The sequence below is a fragment of the Eurosta solidaginis genome, chromosome 4 (genome assembly GCF_040869045.1).
Source record: "Eurosta solidaginis isolate ZX-2024a chromosome 4, ASM4086904v1, whole genome shotgun sequence".
Classification (NCBI taxonomy): Eukaryota; Metazoa; Arthropoda; class Insecta; order Diptera; family Tephritidae; genus Eurosta; species Eurosta solidaginis.
The window spans coordinates 105,125,806-105,138,696 of NC_090322.1; the positions used below are offsets into that span (position 1 = coordinate 105,125,806).

Consider the following 12,891-nt stretch of genomic DNA (forward strand, 5'->3'; position numbering starts at 1 on the left):
ACGATAACATACCGAAGTCGGTTATTTTGTGGCAGTATTTTTGGTACATTGGAAAATTGTTGTGGTAATTAGACGTAAATTTTCGTCAGCATTTCAAGCTCGAAATACAGTAAAAAAGCAAGTATCATATAGGCATAAGCTATGTATATATAAATTTACATGTATTTTTTTGTTTTGTTTACATGTTTTTTTTTTAAGTTTCATTTCCTGAAATGTGCTTTATTTGTTTTACAATAAATTATGAATTAACACTCGCGAACAAGTCGTCAACGTACTTAGTTAGTAAGCGCAGTTTGTTGGCAGTTTCCATCATGAATTTGGATAGTAGTTCCTCCATGACTATATCCGCTACGACAGGTGATGCTGGTGATCCCATAGGCATTCCTGACCGTTGCTCATATATTTCATTATATTTAAAGTAACGATTTTCCATTATGCAAAATTTAACTATGTTTAAAAACAGCTTTTGCGGTAACCTTTTATGGTCTTTTAATTCATTCCATTTTGAGGATATTATCTTTAATGCCAAGTCTACTGGAATGCTCGGGAATAAAGACACTCCATCAAAAGACACTAAAATCTCATCATCATAGATATAGGTATTATTTATTTTTCGTTAGAATTCAATCGCATCTTTAACATTAAATTTAGACGACTTAGTTATACTTTCCAATATGCTAACAACATATTTGCATAATTCACACGACGGTGAGCTGATAGAGGAACAAATAGGTCGAAGTGGCGTCCCTTCTTGTGAATTTTAGGCAAACCGTAAATTCTAGGTTGTCAACCCACCTTTGCTTAAAAGTCGTTGTTTTTCTATTTCATTGATAACACCGTTATCAAACATTTTTTGAACTAACCAATTGTTCTTCTCTTGTAATTGACTAGTAGGGTCTCGTTTCAACACTCTATATTTTGAAATGTTGTTAACAATCGTTTGCATCTTTCTATCATATTCGGCATGAAGGAACTACTATCCAAATTCATGATGGAAACTGCCAACAAACCGCGCTTACTAACTAAGTACGTTGACGACTTGTTCGCGATTGTTAGGACACAAGATGTCGACAAGATGCTCAACGATCTTAACATCTTCAATAAATCAATTCAATTTACAATAGAAACGGAAAAAGATGGAGAGCTACCCTACTAAGACACTCTTATTATCAGAAAGAATAGCAAATTGTTGATTGACTGGTATAAAAAGCCCACGGCATCTGGAAGACTTATTAATTTTAATTCAAAACATGACAAAAAAACAATTATAAATACCGCAAGCAATTTCATTAGAAGAGTTCTCTCGATTAGCGACCCAATTTTTCACGAAAAGAATATTGACGAAATAAAAGTAACCTTGACAAAGAATGACTTCCCTATGACAACCGTAAATCAATTACTGCGAACATACTTAACCAATGATAAGGAGAGAACCAACATAGCCAAAGGAGAGGAAAAAATATACAAATCAGTAGTTCATGTTCCAGGAATATCGAAAAGAATAAAATTTTCAATGCTCTATGACAGAGATAAATATCAGATCGCGTCAACTTGTAAACACACGCTAAAAAAACTCTACAGCAATACAAAGGATAGAATTCCCAAACAAGAGAAGTCTGATGTAGTTTACAGGATTCCGTGTAATGGTGACGGGTCCCACTTATGCGATAAGGTATATGTGGGGACAACAAAAAAGAAACTCAAGACAAGGATTCCGCTCACAGGTCAAATGTGAAATTAAGAAGCAGTTTTTCTGACAATAAGGCGGCATTGTCATCACATTGCAAGGATACCGGGCATTATCCCGATTTCGACAATGTATCCATTTTACATGAGAAGAAAAATTACGGCAAAAGATATACTTTAGAAATGCTGCACATTACGAACACCCCTAATGACACGAAAATGAATTATAAAATAGACACTGATCAGCTGGCGCGCGTTTACCGCGACTTAGTTTTAAGACAACAACACTGTTCTAGTTAGAATTGCAGCTCAACACAACAAATGCAGTGGGATGACCAATATATATGCACATTGTACGTTAATGCAAATGATTATGTCTTTTTGTTCGTCATTCTATGTATTGTTGTTTTTGCAGATTTTTGTTTATACTTACGGTGTTTTAAATTGTTTATATTTTCATATTTATTTGACTTCTACGCTTTCTTTTTTCGTACATCTTGTTAGTCGGTAAAACAATTCAATTGTGTAATTGGTATTGTTTAGGGTTTGAAAATTGTTTACAAGTTAACTAATTGTTGTTTTTGACTTCTACGCTTTCTTTTTTCGTACATCTTGTTAGTCGGTAAAACATATTCAATTGTGTAAGTGGTATTTTAGGGTTTGAAAATTGTTTACATGTTAACTAATTGTTGTTTTTGTCCACAGTTCCTGAGGATGATCTCAGAATGAGATCGAAATATCGACCAAATAAAATCGAAATACAAACATTTAAACTGTGTTTAAATTTTTTAAAATGCCTCGAGCTCACCAAAATTTAATAAATTAAAGCTTTGTAAGTTCTCGATCCACCATGCCAATTGACCTTCTGGATTACGGAACTGCATGAGACATTTCAACGCTGCGTGATCTGTCCTGACGCGGAATTGCTGCTAGTAGAGGTACTTGTGAGAATGTTAAATGCACTCTACCTTTGCCAACAGCGCTCTCCGTGTAACGCAATAGTTCCTCTCTGGTTTTCCAAGTGATCGGCTTCAGGTTCTGTGGTTTTGGTCAATCCTTTACTGCTTCTATCTTTTCATCCGCAGTGCATATGCCCTCCGTCGTTACTTTATGGGCCAAATAACTTACCTCATTTTTGAACAGTGAACACTTATTGGGACAAGTTTCATACAAGCACCAATAATTCTCTGGAAAACTTCCCACAAGTTCTTTAGATGTTCCTCAAAATTCTTTCCCAATACGATGAAGTCATTTAGGTACACCAAGGGTGTTTTCCAATGTAGTGCTTTCAATAACTGATCCACCAGTCTCTCAAACGCATCTGGTGCATTACACAGTCCAAAGGACATCACTGTAAACTTTCATTTAACATCTATGACAGTAAAGGCTGTTTTCTATTTGTCTTTCACCTACACTTGCCTGTCAAGTCCAGTATGGAAAACCATTTCGTACCACATAGCGAGTCCAAAGTGTAGTGAATTCTTGGAAATTGGTAGCTATCCTTCTTCGTGACGTTTCGCCTTCCCGTATTCAACGCAAAACCAAATTTTTCCATCCTTATTTTTCAGAAGTACTACCAGTGAGCTCCCTGGAATAGCTGATGGTTTTATTACGCCGCTTTGGCTCATTTATTTTTTGATTTGACTCACAACTTCCTACTTGGCCAGTGGAACACTACGAGGAGGTTAACGGATTGGCCTCGCATCTCCAGTGTCAATTTGATGTCTAAGAACGTTGGTGCGGCTTGCTTGGAACCATCCTGGTTATTGTTGTTGCGTTAACATTGCTTCGCCCCATTCAAAAGGCGCGACCACTCACCAATTGTCATCAAAGTCCTCTAACGGAAGTCCAAGGAAACTGACAGTTACAACAGGGGCGGACCATATGAGGTTGGTGTTAGAGGCGCAGGGTCCACACTACAATTGAAAAGATGGTTGTTGTCATATGGGGACAAATCGCATGGTTCTGGAAAATTAAGAATTTAACCTGTTACAGTATCCAGAACGAAGTTGTGTAGATTTTGCCTAGGGCCCCTTTATACTTGGCTGTATCAAACGGCTGTGTTGGCAGGTGCCGGATCTCATCATAGTGCTTGTGGAGATGTTCCTTAACTCTCTCAGAGGCGGGGCTAGATCAAACAGTTCTTTCAAGGTTGTGCCGGTTTGTGAAAATTTTGCAAAAATTGCCTGTTTAGCATTTCGTTGTGCTCTTTAGTGTTGAGCTCTTAAGCCTCGCTATATAGGTGATGTTCAGGGGCCATAAGAAGACTTCCAGCGGCAGTTCTGAGTGCAGCATTTTGACAGGCCTGGACCTTTTTCCAGCATGTGTTTTTAAGACTAGGCGACAAAATTGGCACATGATCGGCCGGCCAATTTCTTCGTACATAGGTATAAACGTTTCTTTATCTTTCCGCAACTGCTGCCGGTAAGCGTCTTAAGGATTTTGTTGTGGCTTTTTACCTTTTACTATTTCGGTGGCATGCGCCTGTTGTTGTATTAACGACAACGACATCGAACGTTACCTGTAAGATCTTTGAGTGACTGACAGTTGGTAGCGTAACACCACCGACGTGCGCGTCCACTATTTGCGTCATTTGTTCCTTCCACGTGGTAAACAGAGTGACCGTGTTTTTTATCGCCAGCTTGCGCGAGGTGAAGAAACTAAAAAGACGGGGAAGGGTCTGGTTCCGTTGCCATTATTATGCAGTCGTCGGCATAGGAAACTTCTTCTGGTGAGGGAAGGGTGCTACGATATTAAAAAATTAAACAGAAGCAGGAATAGGACACCACCCTGTGGTACTCCGTGGTTGACTGTGTTAAATGATTTTGACGGTCGAGTGCCACGAGCACCGTCATGTGATGAAGTGTTTTCTGATTTAGTCCGTAATTTATCTGAGTGTTTATGGCCTTTAGCGCGGCGGTGGTGCTATGCATTTTGCGGTAGCCATGTTGATGGGTATCTAGGCGAAGATTCGCCGTGAAATGAGGTAACATGATGGTTTACAATGTCTTCGCTACTGGCGAAAGGAGTGATATCGGTCGATATGACTCGCATTCGTTAGTTGGTTTACGAGGCTTTAGTAGTGGAATTATTCTTGCCGTTTTCCATTGTTCAGGAATGACAAAGGACTTCAACGACATGTTGGAAACGTGCGTTGGGTAGTTTAATCCCTCAGCGCAAAGATTTTTTAGTATTGGCATGGATATGCCATCTGGGCCTTTTTATTTAGAGGTATTGGCCTTTTGGGTGGCTTCTTCAACCTCTGTGGGGGTGATCTTACGACAGTGACACGTCGTGTTTGTGTTTATGAGCGCGTCTGTGTGCACGATGTTTGGCATTGTTTACTGAAGGATGCATTACAAATTGGACAAAAGGCGCCCGCGCATTTCTTCGAATCCGATAAATTTTTATCACCGAAAGCAATGGATACTTTATCAGTTAACCAACACGCGCAGAGAGGTTGCAGTTCTTTAGATGCTCCTCCAATTTAGCATGTTTGTGTTTATTTACCAGTCGCATAATAACCAAGTTCAGATTCCTAATATGAGGGTTTGGCTGTCCGTTAAAAAAAAGTTTGCTTTGGCGGACAAAATATAATAAATTATGGTCTAACATGCTGTGCCAAATTTCAGCCGCATAAGAACTGCCACGTTGCATTTGAAAATTTTTAAGGCCACATGTGCCTCAATACAATGCAACGAACTGTTAAAGTAATTGGTAAACGTTAATTTGTTAATCATTTTTTACTCAGAGAAGAATTATGGAGGTGAAGATCTGTAAAAGTGTAATAAGTTTGAAATATTGCGAAGTTATCGACTTTCGAGAAACAAGAAAACGCTACTTTCTTACTATTCAAAAAATCTCCTGCTTTTTGTTGGCTTTGAGTTTGCGTATGTAGTATGTAGCTCACTTCGCTTCGACGTCCCGTATTCCCCTTATAAAGCTCTGAATTTGTACCGCCTCGGTGTATTCCGCGTGTGCGTCCTAATTTTCGAATTTTTCAAAGCCCGACGCGAACTCATGCATTAGCCTTCTGGAAGCAGCTCTGCAATTCAATTTGGTATATCTGCTTTCTGTGATCGCTTCCATAACGTCGTTCGACAGCGGTCATCAATGCTTCATAATTGTTTCGTTCTGCCTATGGAATGGTGCGTAAGATCTCAGTAGAAAGTCCTTTTAACGCCACGAACAATGCAGCAACTCTATCTTAGGCATTTCAGTTGTTAGCTGTTGACGTCTTCTCAACCTGGAACAAAGAGAACCATCAAACGTTGGGGATTTTACCTTCAGGCTAGATGCAGAAGTGATTGGACGGTTCAATTGCAACTCCTGGATCCGATCTTTGAAAGTATCCATCTCTGCCTCAATTTTGTCTTGTCGTTCGCTAAAAGCCTGCAGCTGCGATGAGAGCTTTGTTTCCTGTGCCTCAGCTTTAATAAGATATTGTGACGAATATTAGTGACACTAAGTGTTACTCCCATCACTAATCTGATACTAAGTAAATAAAGCCACAACAACAATAAAGCAAGCTGCTACACTTGTATGTACGTAAACAAATTAATCATTATGTCTGCACACATACGTGCGGGGCAACAGAGAGAGATACTCACATGCGCATGTCATCATGAGCCGCTCACATATACACACGCATATGGATACAAATTGCAAATATACGTGTATATAGCTGGTAGCATCAGGTTCACGAAATTACTAGACCTTAGGAGAAATGGGTGAACGAGGAAACCGAAGAGTATAAAAGCGGCACAGGCTGAGGCATCACGAATCAGTTTTGATTTAAGACGCTATCTGGCGAGCAATAGTAGTGTTATTGTGTAAAACTTTAATAAAGGCCATTTTTCATTATTTAATATTGGAGTTATTTATTCAACAGTTTAGTGCGTCGAACCTTAGCAGAAGGTTGCAAATAAGAGGAATTGCAGTAAATTCGTTATAATATGTTCTTCCTGTGCTTCGAGTTGTAAAGTTATGCGTGTCTCTTGGTCTTTCAACTGTTCTGCATTTTGTGACGCCATGTTTCTGTTCAGAGAGGTTGCCCACTTTTATATAAAAGATTTTTAAAAGGGTGGTGGACGAATAAAATAAGCTATATCTTTACAAAATACGACTTTATATCAATAGTATTTCATTTCCCAAGTGGATTTATAACAATAAATAGGAAAAATTTCAATTTTTTTAAAATGGGTGTGGCACCGCCCCTTTTATGACTAAACAATTTTCTATGTTTCGGGAGCCCGAAGAAAATTAACGGATCGCAATAAAAGTGGGTACACAGCTTTTCCCTATAGCAGGAAATATTTCTAGAAAAAAATGGACGAGATCGGTTAAACACCACGCCCACTTTTATATAAAAGATTTTTAAAAGGGTCGTAGACGAAAATAATAAGCTATATCTTAGCAAAAAAGAGCTTTGTTTCAATAAAATTTTACTTTCTAAATTGAGTTATAACATTAAATTGGAAAAAACCAAAATTTTTGGAAATGGGTGTGGCACCGCCCCTTTTATGACTAGGTAATTTTCTATGTTTCGGGAGCCATAACTCGAAAAAAAATTAACGGATCGTAATAAAATTGGGTACACAGATTTTCCCTATAGTAGAAAATATTTCTAGTAAAAATGGACGGGATCGGTTAAAGACCATGGCAACTTAGATATAAAACAAGTTTGAAAGGGTCGTAGACAAGAATAATAAACTATAATAGATATTTTTTTTAAACGGGCGGTGCCACGTGTTATGTAGAAAAGTAATATTTCTGAAATGAAATGTGGAATTGAAGCTCACGCTGAGTATATTGTAACGAATTTACTGGAAATCCTCTTATTTGCAACCTTCTGCTAAGTTCGAATCACTAAACTGTTGAATAAATAACTCCAATATTGAATAATGCGATAATGGTCTTTATTAGACTACTTGAAAATAACACTTATAATTCGCAAAATAATACTGCTATTGCTCGCTAGATAGCGTCTTAAATCCAACTGATTCTTGCACCTCTACTGTTGCTGCTTTTATACTGTGTGATTTCCTCGTTGCATCTTCTAGGCGCTTCCAGAATTTACTTAATTACTGGTATATAATTATAACTACAGATGCACGTGTGTAGCTCTCATATGCGCGTGTATTTGTGAGCGACACAATGCATACTTTTGGGAGCATCTCAGATATCTGCATGTTGTTGTTGTTGTTGTAGCAGTGCTTCGCCCCACCTAACAGACGCGACCGATCACAAACTGTCATCAATATCCTCTAACGGGAGTCCAAGGAAACTTGCTGTTTCAACAGGGGTGGACCATAGGGAAAGGGGTGTTAGAGGCGTTGGTTCCACATTACAATTAAAGAGATGGTTGGTGTCATGTGGGGACACATTGCAAGCGGGGCATACATTTTGTATGTCGGGGTTGATTCTGGATATGTAAGAGTTTAACCTGTTACAGTATCCAGAACGAAGTTGAGCCAGAGTGACACGCGTTTCCCTGGGGAGTATGCGTTCCTCTTCCGCAAGTTTTGGATACTTTACTTTGAGTACTGGGTTCACCGGGCAATTCCCGGCATAAAGGTCCGACGCCTGTATGTGGAGTACACCAAGGACCTGCTTGTGTTTTTTCGCTTCATACGGCTGTGTTCTCAGATGCCGTATTTCCTCAAAATGCTTACGGAGATGACTCCTTAAGCCCCTAGGCGGTGCTGGCTCGTCAATCAGATGTCTGTTGGGATGCCCAGGTTTCTGGGTATTCAACAGGAACTGTTTGGTCAGCATCTCGTTTCTTTCCCTGATGGGGAGTATTCTCGCCTCATTATGTAGATGGTGTTCTGGGGACATAAGAAGACAGCCCGTTGCAATTCTGAGAGCAGTATTTTGGCAGGCCTGTAGCTTCTTCCAGTGGGTAATTTTTAGGCTTGGCGACCATATGGGTGACGCGTAGCACGTAATCGGCTGGCTAATTGCTTTGTATGTAGTCATGAGCGTTTCTTTATCTTTTCCCCAGGTACTGCCAGCAAGGGATTTGAGGATTTTGTTACGGCTCTGAATTCTCGGAACAATTGCGGCTGCGTGCTCACCAAAATGTAGATCCTGATCAAACGTCACACCCAAGATTTTGGGGTGTAGGACAGTCGGTAGCGTAGAGCCATCGACGTGGATGTTCAAAATGGTCGACATTTGGGACGTCCATGTTGTAAATAAGGTCGCGGAAGATTTAGTCGGTGATAATGCCAGGTTTCGCGAGGCGAAAAAACTGGAGAGATCAGGGAGGTAGCCGTTTATTTTATTGCATAGCTCATCGATCTGTGGGCCTGGGCCTGTGGCCATTACTGTGCAGTCATCGGCGTAGGAAACGATTGTGACTCCTTCCGGTGGTGAAGGTAGTTTAGATATGTAGAAATTAAACAAAAGTGGGGATAGGACACCACCCTGTGGCACCCCTTGTTTAATTCTCCTTGGCTTTGATGTTTCGTTTCTAAATAGCACCGATGCCTGCCGACCACCCAGATAATTTGCGGTCCACCTTTTAAGACATGGGGGAAGGGTAGACCCTTCCAGGTCTTGCAGTAACGAGCCGTGGTTGACCGTATCAAAAGCTTTTGATAGGTCTAGCGCTACAAGTACTGTTCTATGGTGGGGGTTTTGATTTAAACCGCAATTTATCTGGGTACTAATGGCATTTAGCGCGGAGGTAGTGCTATGGAGTTTTCTGAAGCCATGCTGATGGGAGGCTAGTTGCAAATTTGCTTGGAAATAAGGGAGCAAAATGGCTTCGAGCGTCTTTGCTACTGGCGATAGGAGAGATATCGGACGATACGACTCTCCTATGTTAGCTGGTTTACCAGGCTTTAGTAGCGGGACCACCTTGGCCATTCTCCATTTCTCGGGTATGACAAAGGTGGAAAGAGACAGGTTGAAGACCTGCGCTAAATATTTGAAACCCTCTTTCCCTAGGCTTTTAAGCATCGGCATGGCTATGCCGTCTGGGCCCACTGCTTTGGATGGTTTAGCGCGACCAATGGCGTCCTCAACCTCTTTAGCGGTGATGGTGATTGGTGACGCGCTGAATTTGTGTTTATGTGCGTGTCTGTTGGCCCTCCGTCTAACTTTGTCGACCGTGGAATGCATTATATATTGTCGGCAGAAAGCGCTCGCGCATTTTTTCGCATCCGACAGCACTTTGTCGCCAAAGGCGATGGAAACTTTGTCTTTGTGCTTAGTCGGATTCGATAGGGACTTTACGGTGGACCAAAGTTTACCCACACCGGTAGAGAGGTTACAACCTCTTAGGTGCTCCTCCCATTTCGCCCGCTTGTGTTCATCCACAAGCAATCTGATGCGTTGGTTTATATCCCTTATTTGGGGGTCGCCTGGATCAAGCTGCCTTATAAGGTCCCGTTCTCTCGCTAAGTTTGCGGCCTCCGCCGGGAAGTGGGGCCGGATTTCGGGAATTCTCCCGGCGGGAATGAAACGTGCCGAGGCGGATTCAATGACCTTGCGAAAGGCACGCTCCCCTTGGCGGGCATCAGTCGGGATAGGGAGGGCAGCAAAGAGGTTGTCTGTAAAGGATTTATATTCTCCCCACTTTCCTTTTTTAAAGTTTATGAAAGTGCGTTTTTCGGTGACGATGAAGTCGGCGGTACGCTCGAGCGAAACAAGTATAGGCAGGTGGTCGGATGCCAATGATACCATCGGCTGCCAGTTGACGCAGTTTACGAGTTCTGCGCTCACGATTGAGATATCTGGCGAACTGTGACAGCTTCCTACCATACGTGTGGGGGCGTCTCCGTTTATTGTGCAGAACGTCGTTTCTTCTATTTGATCCGCCAACATCTCGCCCCTACTGTCCGCCCGCAAATTTGAATGCCATAGATCATGATGGGCATTGAAGTCGCCTAAAATAATGCGATTGTTTCCAGTGAGTAAGGCTCTAATATTAGGGTGGTATCCACCGGGGCAACAGGTGGCAGGGGGGATGTAGATGTTGATGATTTCTAGGTTTGCATCGCCTGACCGGACAGATAGGCCTTGACGTTCTAAGACGTTGTCCCTGCGGTCGATGCCAGGATCAAATATGTGATATTGCACAGAGTGGTGTATTATAAACGCGAGGCCGCCTCCATTTCCGCTCTCGCGATCTTTTCTGTGGACATTATACCCAGAGCAGGACTGCAATGCAGATCGTGCTGTGAGTTTAGTCTCTTGAATCGCAGCAATGCGGATGTTGTGCCGCTTCATGAAATTGACTATCTCCGTAATCTTCCCAGTTAGTCCATTACAGTTTAACTGCAGAATTCTGAAGTGCATGAGGGGAGACGTCGCCACTCTGGGGGTAAGTGACGGGTGACTACGCCTGGGTTCAGGAAGGCCAGGACGCAATTGCTGTTGTGGCCCTGGGACTGGGCGTCCTTGGGCAAGCATTGGGGTACCCAGATGATTTGGGTTTGCGACCTGGCAACATGGCGCGATGAAACCCGCCGAGGGGTTGCCGTCGCGGAGACCAGAACATCTAGGAAAGTGGCACCACCCGAGGCAGGAGCTGCATTGGGCGGATGTCGCAAACATATATATTCTGTGCTGGCAAACGGTGCAAACGGAGGTAGGGACTAAGAGTCTGTTTCCCTGACCTACACGATTGCTGCCGGAAAAGAGGGGGGGAGAAGACGGGGGCAGGGGCTGTTGCTCAGCATTGCTTCCGACTCTACTACGAAGATTGTAGTTATGAGTGGTAGCAGCTGTTTGAGTTGTTGGCGCCGTAAGGCGCGAGCAGCAGCGGGTACTTGTTGTGGCTTGCTGAGCAGCGGGGCTGCTGGAAGGTAATGGGGGGGCGCTTAGACGTAGACTACGGGACGCCCTTGGGCGTGAACAGCAAGGAGCCACAAAAAATTTATAAAAGTTACGTGGACGTCGGGTTTTGGAATCAAGCCCAGAACAACCTGTCCGATGCAACCATCCCTTACACGAGACACACTGAACAGAGTATGACCGTCCTAAAAAGATTCTTTTCCGGCAGATGCAGCAAAACCATTTCTCAGGACCGAGGTCAGGAGACGGACCCGGATTGGATTCGATACCTTCCCGGAGCAAGAGAATATGGAGCAGTCCTGCTGCAAGGAGCTGCTGGGAGGATGACAATTTGTGGGAGGGACGAAACAAATTAAATGGGGTTACACTGAAATGACAGTCCTTGGTCGGGAAAAATCCCGAGTCGCTCCGGTACATAGAACCGACTGCCTTGGGAAGCGATATCTGCATGTGTTTGTGCGTTGCTTCTCCGCTGCGTGTACGTACATATGTGTAGACATAATGATTGATTCGTTTATGTAGATACATAATGATTGAATTATGGATGTGCATACAAGTCACTCTTAGCATCGGCTTAGAGATGACAGTACCCCTTAGTGTGACTAATATTCGTAACAATATAATGTTCGGTTACTCCCGCACTTATTTTTTTTATTAACTTACAAATTAGTACAAAAAATTGTTGCAACCAACAAAATGAATAAATATTCCAACTAGAATATTCTCGTTTGTTTTTGAAAACACTTTGAATATCAGCAAAGAAAATTTTAAATTTACATACATATGCTGACTCTCGCGCTATATTTCCAACAAATCAATTTCGTCCATTTTCTCACGAGATCATATCTGAGTTTGTTTGCATGATGCCTGTTGGGGCTCTCCACATAACAAATTCAAACACAAGTAGCGTTCGTAGTGTGCGTTACAACAGTCTCATTCTGAATTCTACACCCAAAAATTTGTGTTTTTCAAAATAGGAATGATTTTTCTCCTAACATGCGGCATAGTTGTGTGTCGGAATTACTGATATTTGCCACAATACTAATATGTAACGAAAGCTATGCATACCTTGATGGTTTCTCTTTGTGGACAGGTTTTTGCGCTGCGCTTTTTTTATTTAAACTAATAAATTTTACATTTGCCCATTTTTATAAAGAAAATAGGAAATATAAAAATCTCATTGATGTACAGTTAATGCTTCTATATTACATGCAAAAAGGTAAAGTTTATGCCGACTCCGAAACGCAGCTACAAGGCAGATTTTATATATATACATTGGAAATACTATATACATATGATATATACTATATATTTAAAGAACAAAAAAAATAAACCACTTCAAATGTTTCAAACACGAATAGATATCTGCTCTCTTTTGATACGCAGACGACATGTCGA

At 41.6% G+C, this 12,891-nt stretch overlaps 1 protein-coding gene across 14 annotated transcripts in view; it reads right to left on the reverse strand.

Moving 5' to 3' along the window:
- The window catches only part of Tomosyn (syntaxin-binding protein tomosyn), an 835,312-nt gene that overhangs the window by 568,759 nt on the left and 253,662 nt on the right, over positions 1-12,891 (reverse strand). The gene's annotated exons all lie outside the window — the stretch shown is intronic.